Source organism: Rousettus aegyptiacus, unplaced genomic scaffold, assembly GCF_014176215.1.
Source record: "Rousettus aegyptiacus isolate mRouAeg1 unplaced genomic scaffold, mRouAeg1.p scaffold_m13_p_4, whole genome shotgun sequence".
NCBI lineage: Eukaryota > Metazoa > Chordata > Mammalia > Chiroptera > Pteropodidae > Rousettus > Rousettus aegyptiacus.
Window position 1 is genome coordinate 139,996,319 of NW_023416307.1, and position 12,548 is coordinate 140,008,866.

Consider the following 12,548-nt stretch of genomic DNA (forward strand, 5'->3'; position numbering starts at 1 on the left):
GCATTTGTTTTTGGTTCATGCACTTGTGGGTTGTCTGGGCTGGTTTGCTCTGAGATGAGGAGGCAGTGTCTACCCAGGGTATGAGTTTTTGTTTGTGCTGGTGACACATCTCATTGGCCAAAGCAAGGCACATGGGTCTTCCAAAGTGGAGGAGCCAGGAAGCTTACTCTTCCCACCAAGAGGCCATAGCAAGGGTTTTGAATGTATTATTGGTGGGAATTGAGAGGCAATGAAATCTTGCAGACATGGACAGAATCTTCTTCTTTTTCTCTTGTCCCATCTCTTCTCTGACTTGCCATTTAGAGTGTGGTAGCATCTGTAAGATAGGGCCACAACAAGATAAAGTCTCAGCAAGAACCCAATCCCCGAGGATATGCCAGGTAGAAATGTAATACCCAAGGAGGCTATCCAAAGATTTTCCATGGCTATTAGATTTATGGCTAAAATATTTTAATAATATTCTACCCTTATATATAAATAAGCCCTTTGCAATGTGGCTTTGAAGATCTCATCAAAAGGTAGATGCCCCTCAAATCTGGGCTGACTGGTGACTTGCTTTGGCTAATAGCATGCAATGGACCTTATGAATGCTAATTCCAAACCTAAGGTTTTCTCTTCTTGGCACTGCCATGAGAATAAGCCCAGGCTAGCCTGCTGATAGGTGAGAAGACCATTTGGAGGAGAGCTGAGACCTCTGAGTTGTTCCTGCTGAAGCCGTTGATGATCAGCCAGTGCACAACCAAACTACCAGCTGACTGCAAACACAGAAGAGGGCGAAAATCAACAAACTATTTGTTTGACCCATGGGTGTATAAAAAAATAATACATAGCTGCTGCTTTGAGCCACTAAGGTTCGTATGGCATCTTAGGCAGAAGTACTAACTTAAACATCTGGAACATCTCATCTTGACTGCCTTGTACCATAGTATCTCTTTCCCAGATCCTACATATTCTTGGGGCAGGCTAGAGGTGATAAACTATCCCCTCATACCTACTCTATTCCCCATACCTGTATCCCCATAGTTGATGAGATTTTTGTGACTGAGGGATACACAAACACCATGACTTTTTCACAGCAAGCTTATATAGTGGATAGCTATTTCCTTAGGAAGATTATAGGACACAAATTGATTTTGGAGAATGTGATTACTGAGATGATAAGAAGAAAAACAAAGCACACAGTGTTTTCTGTTCAAGCTGTCAGATGCATTCCAATTTCTGTAACAATAGCAATTAATTTTAGTAGGGTAGGAAATCCATTTTATTTGAGGAATCAGTGAACTACAGAAAAATTTGTCAGTAACCATTGCCTGGAATTTTAGTCTCCATGAGAGAGGCACAATAATTTTACAATGACAGCTAATACACAGGAAAACCAACACAAGGTAGAGAAAGCTATTAGGTACTATTGTATATTTCTGTGATAATGGGATTGAAATCAAATAGAAAGGTAACAGGCCTGATATCAAAGCTCTACTTTTTCCTCTCTTATTTTGTTTTATCAGCACTAAAATGTAATATAAAAAGAGAAATGTAAAGAGATAAGTGTGGGGATTTACAGTTCAAATTTTTACAATTATCAAATGTATTTAAGGGCATGACCTTTAAAGTTTAAGGAAAATATCACTTTATTGAAGTGTTAGGGGCATGCTCCAGTTTTGCAGTTAATCTTTAATTCCACTGTAAATTTTCTGTGGTTTAGTGTTTTGTTATCACAATATTTCTGCTCACAACTGAACTCGAAAAGACTTTCACATTTGTGGGTATGTGTCACTAGTTTATTTTTTATGGTGTACTATTGTAGTTGAACCCTGGTGCTGGTTTTAATTAGTCTATCAAAGTAGTGGGGAAATTTATTACAAGCGACATCTGTATAAAGTAAGAGATATAACAGAACGTTTCATAATGTTTTTACATGCACTAATAAAAAACCTATTAATCTACTTGGAAAAGTTTCTTAGACATGGTAGATATATATTATTCCATTCACACTTCACCTCATATCCATTCTGGAGGGCAGAGATGTTATTCTTTGTGATATCAGAGTCTAGCATACACAAGCCCTGAATAAATGCATCTGTCATTTTGGAGTTACCAGGGGTCAGCTTCCAGCACCTTCTTTGTTGGGAGGAGTAGGAAATGAAGGATCCATGCAGTCTTTGCCTATTGACCCTTGCTGGTAAGTTTCACCAATATTAAGTCTTTGCCTTGAAGTGTTTCATGTGATGTTTTGGAATTCTTCCTGAGCCCCAAAGATTGAAAAGGATCACAAAAAGACCTGACTTGTATAACACTCTCTTTTTAAATGACTCATTAAGGGGAAAAATAAATATTTCTATTAAGAATGTGAATGCAGCAATTTTTGTGTTTTGTTCATTGCTCTATCTCCAGCATCTAAAACAATACCTGACACATAGTGGGAACTCAATAAATATCAATTCAATGAGTGAAAAGAAATTTGAAGAGGCTAGAGACCAAGAGATCTAGGTGAATTCACACACCAACTGAAGAAACTCCAAATAGTTACCTCTTCCTTAGATTTTCTGGCAAAAGATTACTGTTTTAGGGAAAAGGTTACATATCAGTTGTGAAGATATATGTGCTTTGTGTCTCCCTTCACTTGCCCTTTTTCTGAATCCTGGTCCACATCCTTATAGACTCAGGTCGAAGTTAAACCCCAACTCCAACTCTCATGATCCCCCCTTTCTGATCAAGTGGGATCAGATATGCTTGTGGGATCACACCAAATTTCATATGTCTGTTATACAAACAAGTGGAGGAGTCTGATGGGCACTTGTATATATATGGATGGAGCTCAGGTGAGAGAACTGGGCCAGAAGTGCACATCTGGGAGTCATTGATATATGGGTAGTAATGAAAGCCATGAATGGTAGAGATCACTCAGGGTCAATGTGTAGAATGAGAAGAGGCAAGTGTAAAGCAGTAGTTCTCAGAGTTGAACGTGCACATAACTCACCTGAGAATCTTTTTAAAATTCAGGTTCTGATTCAGAAATTCTGAGATGAAGCCCAAGATTCTGAATATCCATCAAGCTCCCAGGTGCTACTGGTTCATGGACCATACATGGAAAACCAAAGAGGTAGGTGATTGAAATTTAAGAAACAACAACATTTAAATAATAGGAAAAGAAATTTAAAAAGCCACAAAAAGATTGTCAAAAATGGCCAGAAATGGAAGAAATCAGGAGAGTTATTGATGTCGTGGAGTGAACTGTAGAAAGATTTTCAAGACAGACAGCGTTTTCAATTTTCAAATGTTGCAGAGAAACAATAACATAACAGTTGAACAGTCTCTGGTGTATTTTCCAGGAAGAGGTATCTAATGAGTTTAGGGCAGTTTTAATGGAGTAAGGAGTGTAGATTGCTTCAAAAGGGTGCAGAGAAAGCAAGCATAGCAATAATTGGATGTGTATGACTTTCCACAATATAGAAAATTGAATATGTTTATATGCTGAAGAGAAGAAGCAGAGAAGAAAAGTTGAATATACAAGGGGTGGTGTAATTGATGGAACAAATCTTGAAAAAGATGGGACATGACTAGAACTAGGCTTAGACAAGAGGCAAAAATGGATGGGTAAGGGTTGAAGTCTGAAGAAGGAAATGGGGTTAGAGTTCTTATGGGAGGCTTCCATTTCTCTATGAAGAAAGATTAGAGTGGTCTATGGAAAAATGACAGAAGAAGGTGGAATGCACAGGTAGCAGACTTAAGGAAAACAGTGAAGATGTGAAATGGCTGTTGAGGACAATTGGAAAAGGAATTTATCAGGATTTGAGGATAGTATGAATTGAGGTTTGAAGCCTTGAATTTGCACTGATATCAATGTTCAGAGTTATGTGATTTTTCGCCCAGAGAAACCTCAACAACCTGGGTGTAAGTACAGAATAGATGATTCGCGGTTGTGTTTTCACTAAGGAAATCTAATAGTCCACAAGTGGTGTTTCAGGTTCTTGGCATACATGCATGGGTGCGCCCACACCCACACATAATCATGGAATTTATCATTCAAACTACCCAAGACGGAATTTTTATTTGTTGTATTAGTAATAGAACACCCTCTGATTCCCAGCTCAAAGAGATATGAGTGCGCCGCTAGCAAAAATTAAAAACCAGGAAATTTTATTCTCTAGACCTTAACTATCCAGTATGATAGCCACTAGCCACATGTGGCTATTGAGCACTTGAAATACAGTTGATCTGAATTGAGATGAGCAGTAAGTATAAAATACATATGGATTTCAGAGCTTGATACTAAAAAATAGAGTAAAATATCGCTAATAATCTAAAAATATCGATTACATGTTGAAATGATAAGTTTTGGCTATGGTAGGTTAAATAAAACATATTGTTTAAATTATTTTCACTTATTTTACATTCTGACATGTAGCTACTAGGGAATTTGAAATTACTTAAGTGGCTCACATGATATTTCTTTTGGATAGTGCTGCTCTGGATTCTTCTATTCTCTCAATTACTCTCTATTTCTGTTTGTTATGTTAATCAGTATTCCAATAGTGTAACTAATTCAAATCTAAATTCTACCTGAATTCAGATGACAGCTTCCTTTACCACCTGCTTTTTTGCTTGCTCCTATTTGGAGGTGCAATTGAATCACATTCTTGGATTAACCTGTGAACATTTGCCAGAAGTCATTTGAATTGGCAGCCTGCCAGTTGTGCAGAAGCTAAAAAGCTCACTTGAACAATGAAACTAGTTTTTTCTATGTGTTGAATTGATTCTCTTTTATTGGAGATGCACTTTTTAAAATGTGACTCACTTTACTGAGGTTTTCTCTTCATTGTGGCGATCTACTCAAATGGACTTTCACTGGCCAAATCTGGGACAATTTGAGCATCAAAACAAATAATGAGATTAACAGATGATGATCCATTATATAAAATAGAAAACCAGGACATTTACAGTCTGATAGTAACTCTCCATAAAATATTCATTAATTATAAAGGTAATTATATTACCTTAATCAAGTGATCGAATTTAACATTCTCCAAAACAGAAGAAATCAAGGCATGTGCCATCTGATAGGTTACAATTAATAAAACAGCATCACTTTGGAATATTCTTGCTAAAGATGTAAATGCCTTCTGAATGTCTTTACTTGGATGTCATAAACACATCAAATTCTTGCCCCCTCATCCTTCTCACTTTTCCTGTCCTCCTATAGAAACTATCTTGTTAATGGAATTATCTTGCCTTTATTAGCTTAATTAGTCCTGGGGGGGGGAGGGTGTTGCACTTCATTGTCTCAATTTGAGTCACACACCCAAACCTGTGACTAATGGGGAGAGTTTGTTACCAGAAGAAAGGAGAGAGGAAAGTGTTTGTGCTGGGCAGACAAAACGGTTAACTGTAGTCTACTATAATCAGCATAAGTCAAGCCTGAGAGTCTTACTTGAAGGTCAGGTTGAGCTCTGGCTCTGCTTGTTTGAATTTAAATAGATTAGAGTTTACCCACACAAATGCATGCAACTAAGAAGACCAAATCATCCTGAATTGTAGAGTAGGCAGCCTGAAAGTAAAATATTTATGCTTTTCCTGAATCATTCGCTCTACTCAAAGTCTATAGTATTTGCGAGTGTCATTTGGCAAAGGCATAGAAAGTACTTAGCTGTAAATGCTGAGTAATTATATGCTACTGTAAGTGACTGGGCCATTACTCACAGTAAGTTAATATGCAACCTGTCATAGAAAAAGAGCCTTTGGATTTATCCTGTAATTAGTCCAGATTTGCTACAACTATGTTCCAGAAAAATGTCTCTTGGCCCACTTTCAACGTATTTTAAGAAGAATAAAATCTATATTATTTAGAATTATGTCATAATATCGCATCAAAATCTAATTCTTGTAGTTGATCAAATGAGGCTGTGGGACTTCTCTTTGAAAGGGAGATAATTTAGGGATATGAGAAATTTAATTGCTTCTATTCATTAGTAAGTTTTGATTTTGTTTTTATGGTATGCTTTCCTTTACCTGTTGATTTTGGGATTGGAAGACATGATCTGTTGACAACCATTGAAAAATGTGAGGATATCTCTAGCTTTAACTTGTAATTAAATTAATTTTCATAGCCATTTACTGTCCTCAATGTTACCCTGTTCATGACACCATCCCTGTGAGGAAGGTCATGATAGGTAGAGAAATGGAGAATCAGAGATATTAAGTTTTTCTAAGGTCATAGAGAGTAATAGGCAGATCTGGGACTTAAACTTATGTCTTTTATATCAAATAGGACGCTTTCGGCTACGTAAGATAGGATACCTGGCTAATAGTAGCTTAAACAAACAAACAAACAAAAACATTTAATAATATCATGTGTAAAGAAGCCTGGAAGCAAGTGGTTTCAGGTTATTTCAAGGAGCTAGACTGCCGTCTCTTTTATTCTATTGATCTTCTTCCCCAGGCCACAAGACGATGCAGCAGCTCCAAATATCACACCTTCACATTACAGAATCAATCCAAAGCAGGAAGAGAGATAGAAGACATATCTCTCTGTCTCCCCTCCCCTTCCCTCCCTTACCCTCCCCTTCCCTCCCCTCCCCCCCCTCCTTATCCCTCTTTCTCCCTTCTTCTTTCCATGTCTGTCTCTCCTCTCTGTTTCTCTCTCCCCTCTACTTCTTTTCTTCTCTCTACCTCCATCTCCATCTCTCTGTGTCTCTTCCTCTTCTCCTCTCTTCTGCATTCCTTCCCCCCCCCCTTTATTTAGGAGGTATATCTTTCAAGGAAATAATTCTTCAAAGATTTCTCCATATATCTCATTGGCCAGAACTTTTTCATTTTACCCCTAATTGCAAGGAAGACTACAAAATGTAAATAGTTGGCATTTCTAGTCTCTTTCCTTGGAGGCGGGTTTTACTGTTAAAGATAACAGTATTGGGAAGTGAATGTGGAGCTGGTAGCCAGTAGTGTCTGCTACATCTATGCACTCAAAGTCCAGCGCTCTTTTAAATTTATCTCATCAGATTTATTTATATTGCCCTGAAATAGAAATAAAGTTAGAACTTGTACACTTATTTAGAAACCATTTATCGAGAGCCCGCTCTTTACCAGGCAGTGCAGTAGTGTTCTGAAGCTTCAATAATAGATACTGTTCTTACCTTAAAGGAATATACAATCAGTGAAGGAAAGTGGGACCTGAAAGAAAATAATTTAAATTATATATGAAAATATAAGTGCTACTGTATTGGAAAAAGGAACCACAGGAGTTTAAAGAAACAAATATTATCTCCCACTGGTATTTGGTATTCAAGAACTAAAAGGAATGTATCATCGATTCAGTATTCTACTAGGAAGTCTGGCTGCAATATGTTGCTGGCTATGGACAGTCCACAGTTTTTGGATCAAAGTTTCCAGCCTATAGAAGCATGGACCTAGAACAACTATGTGGTCGTTTCAAATCATTGATGCCCAACACAAGAGTCTCATTGATGAGCTGGATCTTTTCCATGAAATCTAGCTTAAACGCTTAGATAATTTTAGAAGCAGAAATTCTTTATATCATTTCCTACTTAGAGAATATTCTTCAAAATATGAAGCTTTTGGCTCTGTGAGGGTAGGCTCCTGTACATTAAAAGAAAACCTCCATAGCCTTGTATATAATAGGAACTCAATACATGCAAATTGTCTATAGTAGGAATTCAATAAATGATTGTTTATTAAATGAGTGATTATTTCTTGGAGGCTTCCAGAAAATTATTAAAAATAGTCTCTAATTTGAATATCTTCCTTATTGGACGTTAAGAGACTTAGAACTAATAAAAACAGCTTTTGTAATGTAAATACATTGTATAATAAAAACTTTTTAAAAAACTTTCAGAAATATTTATTATTAAATAATTGACATACAAAAAATTATAAAACATAAAATAACAAACACCATTGTATTTTCTGTCCTGTTTAATACATAAGTGGAATTTGTCTTTAAATGAATATTTAATGTATTTGCTGTGATTAAAAACCAGGACTTCCTGTCTAAATCTTGACAGTTAATCAGGAATTAATAGGAAAGGCCCCTTTTCCATTTATATTTAATCTTAAAGATGAGTTATTTATTCATTAATTTTTACAAGCACTCTAATGCATCTATAAAGGTAATATTTGTACCTTATAAAAAGAAATTCAAGTGATACAGAGAAGCCAGCACCTGAAACTCTGCAATTCAGAGAAAACTACAGATGACGTTGTTTCATATATTTCTTATGCAAATAACATATGTGGAAATATTTACGTATTTTACATGAATGGCTTCATGCCATTCATTCTATTCTGTAAGTTCTCCCTCTGCTCCTCCCCAGTCTACAATATGTAATGGATGTCTTTCCGTTTATAGAAGAAAAGCATTTACATCTATTTTAATAGCTAGACGCATTTTCATTTTCTTATATGTACTTTAAAAGGCCCCTATTTATGGATTCTTTGGTTTTTAATTTTTCTATATCGCAATCCGTATGTTGATGAACATTCTTGTACATAGTTTTGTTTTTTATCTTGTTAACATATTTCCGTGGGTAAATTCCTTGAAGTGGGTATGGTGGACTGTTCCAATGGTCTCGTCCCTCCTCACTGTATCTGTCTTTGCCATGTAACTTTTCAGCACTATCCCACTGTGAGCGGGATGTAATTTTCCACCCCTAGGCTCAGATACCTTGCTTTGGCCAGTGGGATGCCAGAAATGGGATGCAAGCAGGGTCTTGAAAAGTGTTTTTGCCGTTGAGATTCTGCCATTGCCATGAGAAGGACATTCCCAGCTAGCCTGCTGGTTCCAAAAGGACAATGAAAGCAGAACTGCCCTAATTAAGCTAAGTCAATAAAGCTCTGACAAACCAGAGCCACCCGCCCAACCCACAGATACTTAAGTGAGCCCAGCAAGATCAACAAAACCCCACAGCCAGCCAATGGATATGTGAACACTAAATGCTTGTTTTTGCATGCCAATGAAAATTTATAGTTGTTTGCTACACAGTATTAATGTGGCAACAGAATACTGATACAGTGGGGCTTAGCTATGTATTTTTTATTAGTACACTTATTAATTTGTAGTTTTTTAAGCTTTGATATATTTTTCTGGATTTTTTCAAGGTGATAAATGTATTTTAGCTGAAGCGATTATGTACATTCATTAAAATTAGATAAATATGAAAGAACAAAACCAGCATGCAGAAACCTCCTTGGTAATTTCTAGACCTCATTCCTGTCTTGGCCTTTCACATTTACATTAGTTATTTATTTTTTGTCTATATGAAAATCTTTTCAGTGGTAAAAAGGAAGATGAGTAATTAGTTGTTCAATTACAGAAGGAAAAATGGAAAAGTAAAATCCCTATGAACAAGGAAAAATGACCAAATTGATAAACTAATTTTGTTTTTAAGTTGTTTTCAAGATTGTTAGTTTACTTACATTTTTATCAGTCTCATCAACCCTTAAAATGCTGTGTGATTTAGTTTCTGACTATAAGGAACATTATTCTAAGTAAATTTAGGGCCTTGACTCTGGCTTCATTTTTTCTTTTAGCATTGTGCCCATGGGTTCATATTAATATTTATGCTGAACTAATAGAAAGATTTTGTCCATTCTCACTATAGACTTTGGAATGAGATAATTAGTTCCCATAAGTTAAGCAGGATTGAATTTCATTGCATATTCAGTCCAATTATCCTTGAAATCCACAGATAATCCCCAAACCTCATCTAAGTGATTAGTATCCATGTATTATACACCAAGCCTTCCATTCAGAATTATAATAAAGGAGTAAGATGGACATTTTATTGTTTTACCTTCTTGCCCTTTCCCATGCCCATTACTTTTTGACTACTTTGATTCTTTCAGACCATCGGTGCTGCCTCCTGGCTTCTTTGCCTTCCCTATCTAATCCGAGTCCCATAATCCATTCCTTCAACCACGTACCTCACATCACCAAGTTCTCTCATCTGTTTATCCTTTCACTACCCTCGACCCAGGGCAACCCAGCCCTCCACAGGAGGACCTCGTCTAGGGGCACATCTGCCATATCCCTTGGGCCCTGGCTCCACTCCGAGGCCCAGCATTATTGGTAGATAACTAGTTTTGAAGAGTAAACGGCAATCATCAGAGTGGATATTCCTCAACTTCCTTTATTTCTATTGTTCATGACTCCAGACTGCCTTCCTTCTATCTACCCTTTATAATGGCACTGGTTATTTTTCTTAAATCTGATCACATTTCTCCCCTGATTAAAAACGTCCAATGAATCTCTTCTGCCTATCGGTTCTGGTCATGGCATCCAAAGCCTTTCGCAATTGCTTGCTCACCTATTTTCCAGGTTCATTTTCTGCCTCTAGCTGTGGGGAACACAAGAGGCCAAGAGGGAGTGGGTGGTAACTGAACTGGGAACTCATAGGAGCTGAAGAGACAGACAGGGTAGAACTAACTGGCAATCAGTCAAGGACAGGTGAGTGTGACAATTTGTGATATTCCAGGCAGGCAGCATGATCTAGGGGGCTCTTCTCTGGAGAAATAAGGACATAGTTTAAAAGTATATACTTCCCCTAAAGGAGAACTTGAAATATAATTTTGCGTAAATTCAATTTATTTGAAAATATTATCCCAGGGTGCAGGAGTGCAGAATGGAGGCTTGGAATAGGAAGGGAGGGAAGCAATACAAGAGTGCATTGGTGGAGGGCCAGGGGAGGGAGGGAGCAATTTGGAGGACCATTTTATGAACCATATAGATATCTAACCAATGTACTGTATACTTGAAACTAATTTAAATAAATAAGTTTTTTTAAAAAAAGAGTGCATTATTGAGTTGGAGCAGGGCTAGAGGCATCTCTTGTTGGATCCAGTGAAATGTTATTAGGAACCTTATGAAATGCATCTAAGAACTGTTTTTTGTTTGTTTGTTTTGTTTTGTTTTTGAGGGGAGGGAATGCAAGAAGGGAGCACTTATTCATCGACTTGTGTGGTCAAGTGTGACCTCACTGCTGTTAACTTTCCTGTACATCTCAGGTAAGAATGCATGAATTCCAAGTGATTTGGAAGATATCTTAGGTTAGCTTCAAAGGGATCCCTGGTATGCAGCGCAGCCTAAGGCAAATTATGATCCAGTTGCCCTGGCACAAAGGTGAGTAAAGGCTGCATAGGACTGCCAACTGTAGCAGCGGCTAAAATAAAAGGTGGCATTAAGAAGATTCTGAAATGTGCAAGAGAAGCCTCTGATTCAAGAGGTGACATATTAGGCCAGAGTCACTGAGGGAAACCGACTTGAAACAATGAGAAGTCAAGTGAGACATGGTCAAGGCCTCTGCTCAGAACCTTGCCACGGCTCCCCTTTGCATTCATTATAAGAACCAAAGTCCTTACGATAGCTCAGAAGGATTCGAGGGGGTCTGTTCCCGCTTTTACTCACTGATTTCATTTCTGTTTTCTCTCCAGATGCTTATTCCTTTCCCACTATAATGGTCTCCTTGCTGAGGTTCTAATACGCTCCTGCCTTAGGACATTTGCCTAGATTCTGCCTGAAGCATTCTTCCATGAGTGGTAGATCCCTAGAGGTCAAACTCTTTCTTTCTTTAACATCTTTGTTCACATGCCACTCTTCCAAAGAGGCTTAGCACGATCACCTATTAAAAATGTCACCTTCTTGCACTCCTACTGCTCATTTCCTTGTTCCCATAGCACCATAGCACTTCATCACCTTCTAACCTCCTATAAAATTTCTTCCATAGTAAGTAAGTTTATGATTTCTTTTTCTCTCTCCCTCTACAGAAGTCAAGCTCCACAAGGAATGGCATCTTTGACTAGTTCGTTGGTGAATGTATTCCAAAATACCTGAAATAGTGACTGGCATATAATTGGTGTTCAAAAAATGTTTAATTTTTTAAATAACAACACTCTTGTGGGAACACTGAAGTGAACTCTGCCTTTACAGAACGGGCTCACAGTTATTCCCCTTTGTGCTTTTTTGGGGGTCCACATAGTTTGTAATTCAGTCAGTAGGAACACCAGCTGCCTGGGCCTTAATTGGAGCAGGGAGAGAGATGGGCTAGAATTTTAACCGTGACCTTCCTTATATTGAAATTCAAGCAGAGCAGTAGTGAAAACTAAGCAATTTATTGTTCTAATAGATTTACAAATGACGAACAACAGCTGAGGGGCTTTGAAAGGAAGGCAAAATCTATCCCAGAAAGGAAAATAATCATGATATAATATATTGATCATGATATGTTTATATGATTCTTTAGCTTATGTATATTGTCTTAGCATTATAACAATTATTGGCAGTGGGTAGGGATTAAGATCCCACCTTAAAAATAAATGTTTTTGACATACTTTTACTAAAAAATAGAAAGGTAAAAATTATTACATAATATAAACTTTAACCACTTAAAGTATACAATTCACTGGCATTTAGTACATTCACAAATGCTGTATAACCATGGGTTCTATCTCGTTCCAAAATATTCTGATCATCGCATAAGGAAACACCATACATAGTCAGTCTTCGTTATCCTCTCACCACAGTTCCTGGCAACCGTGAA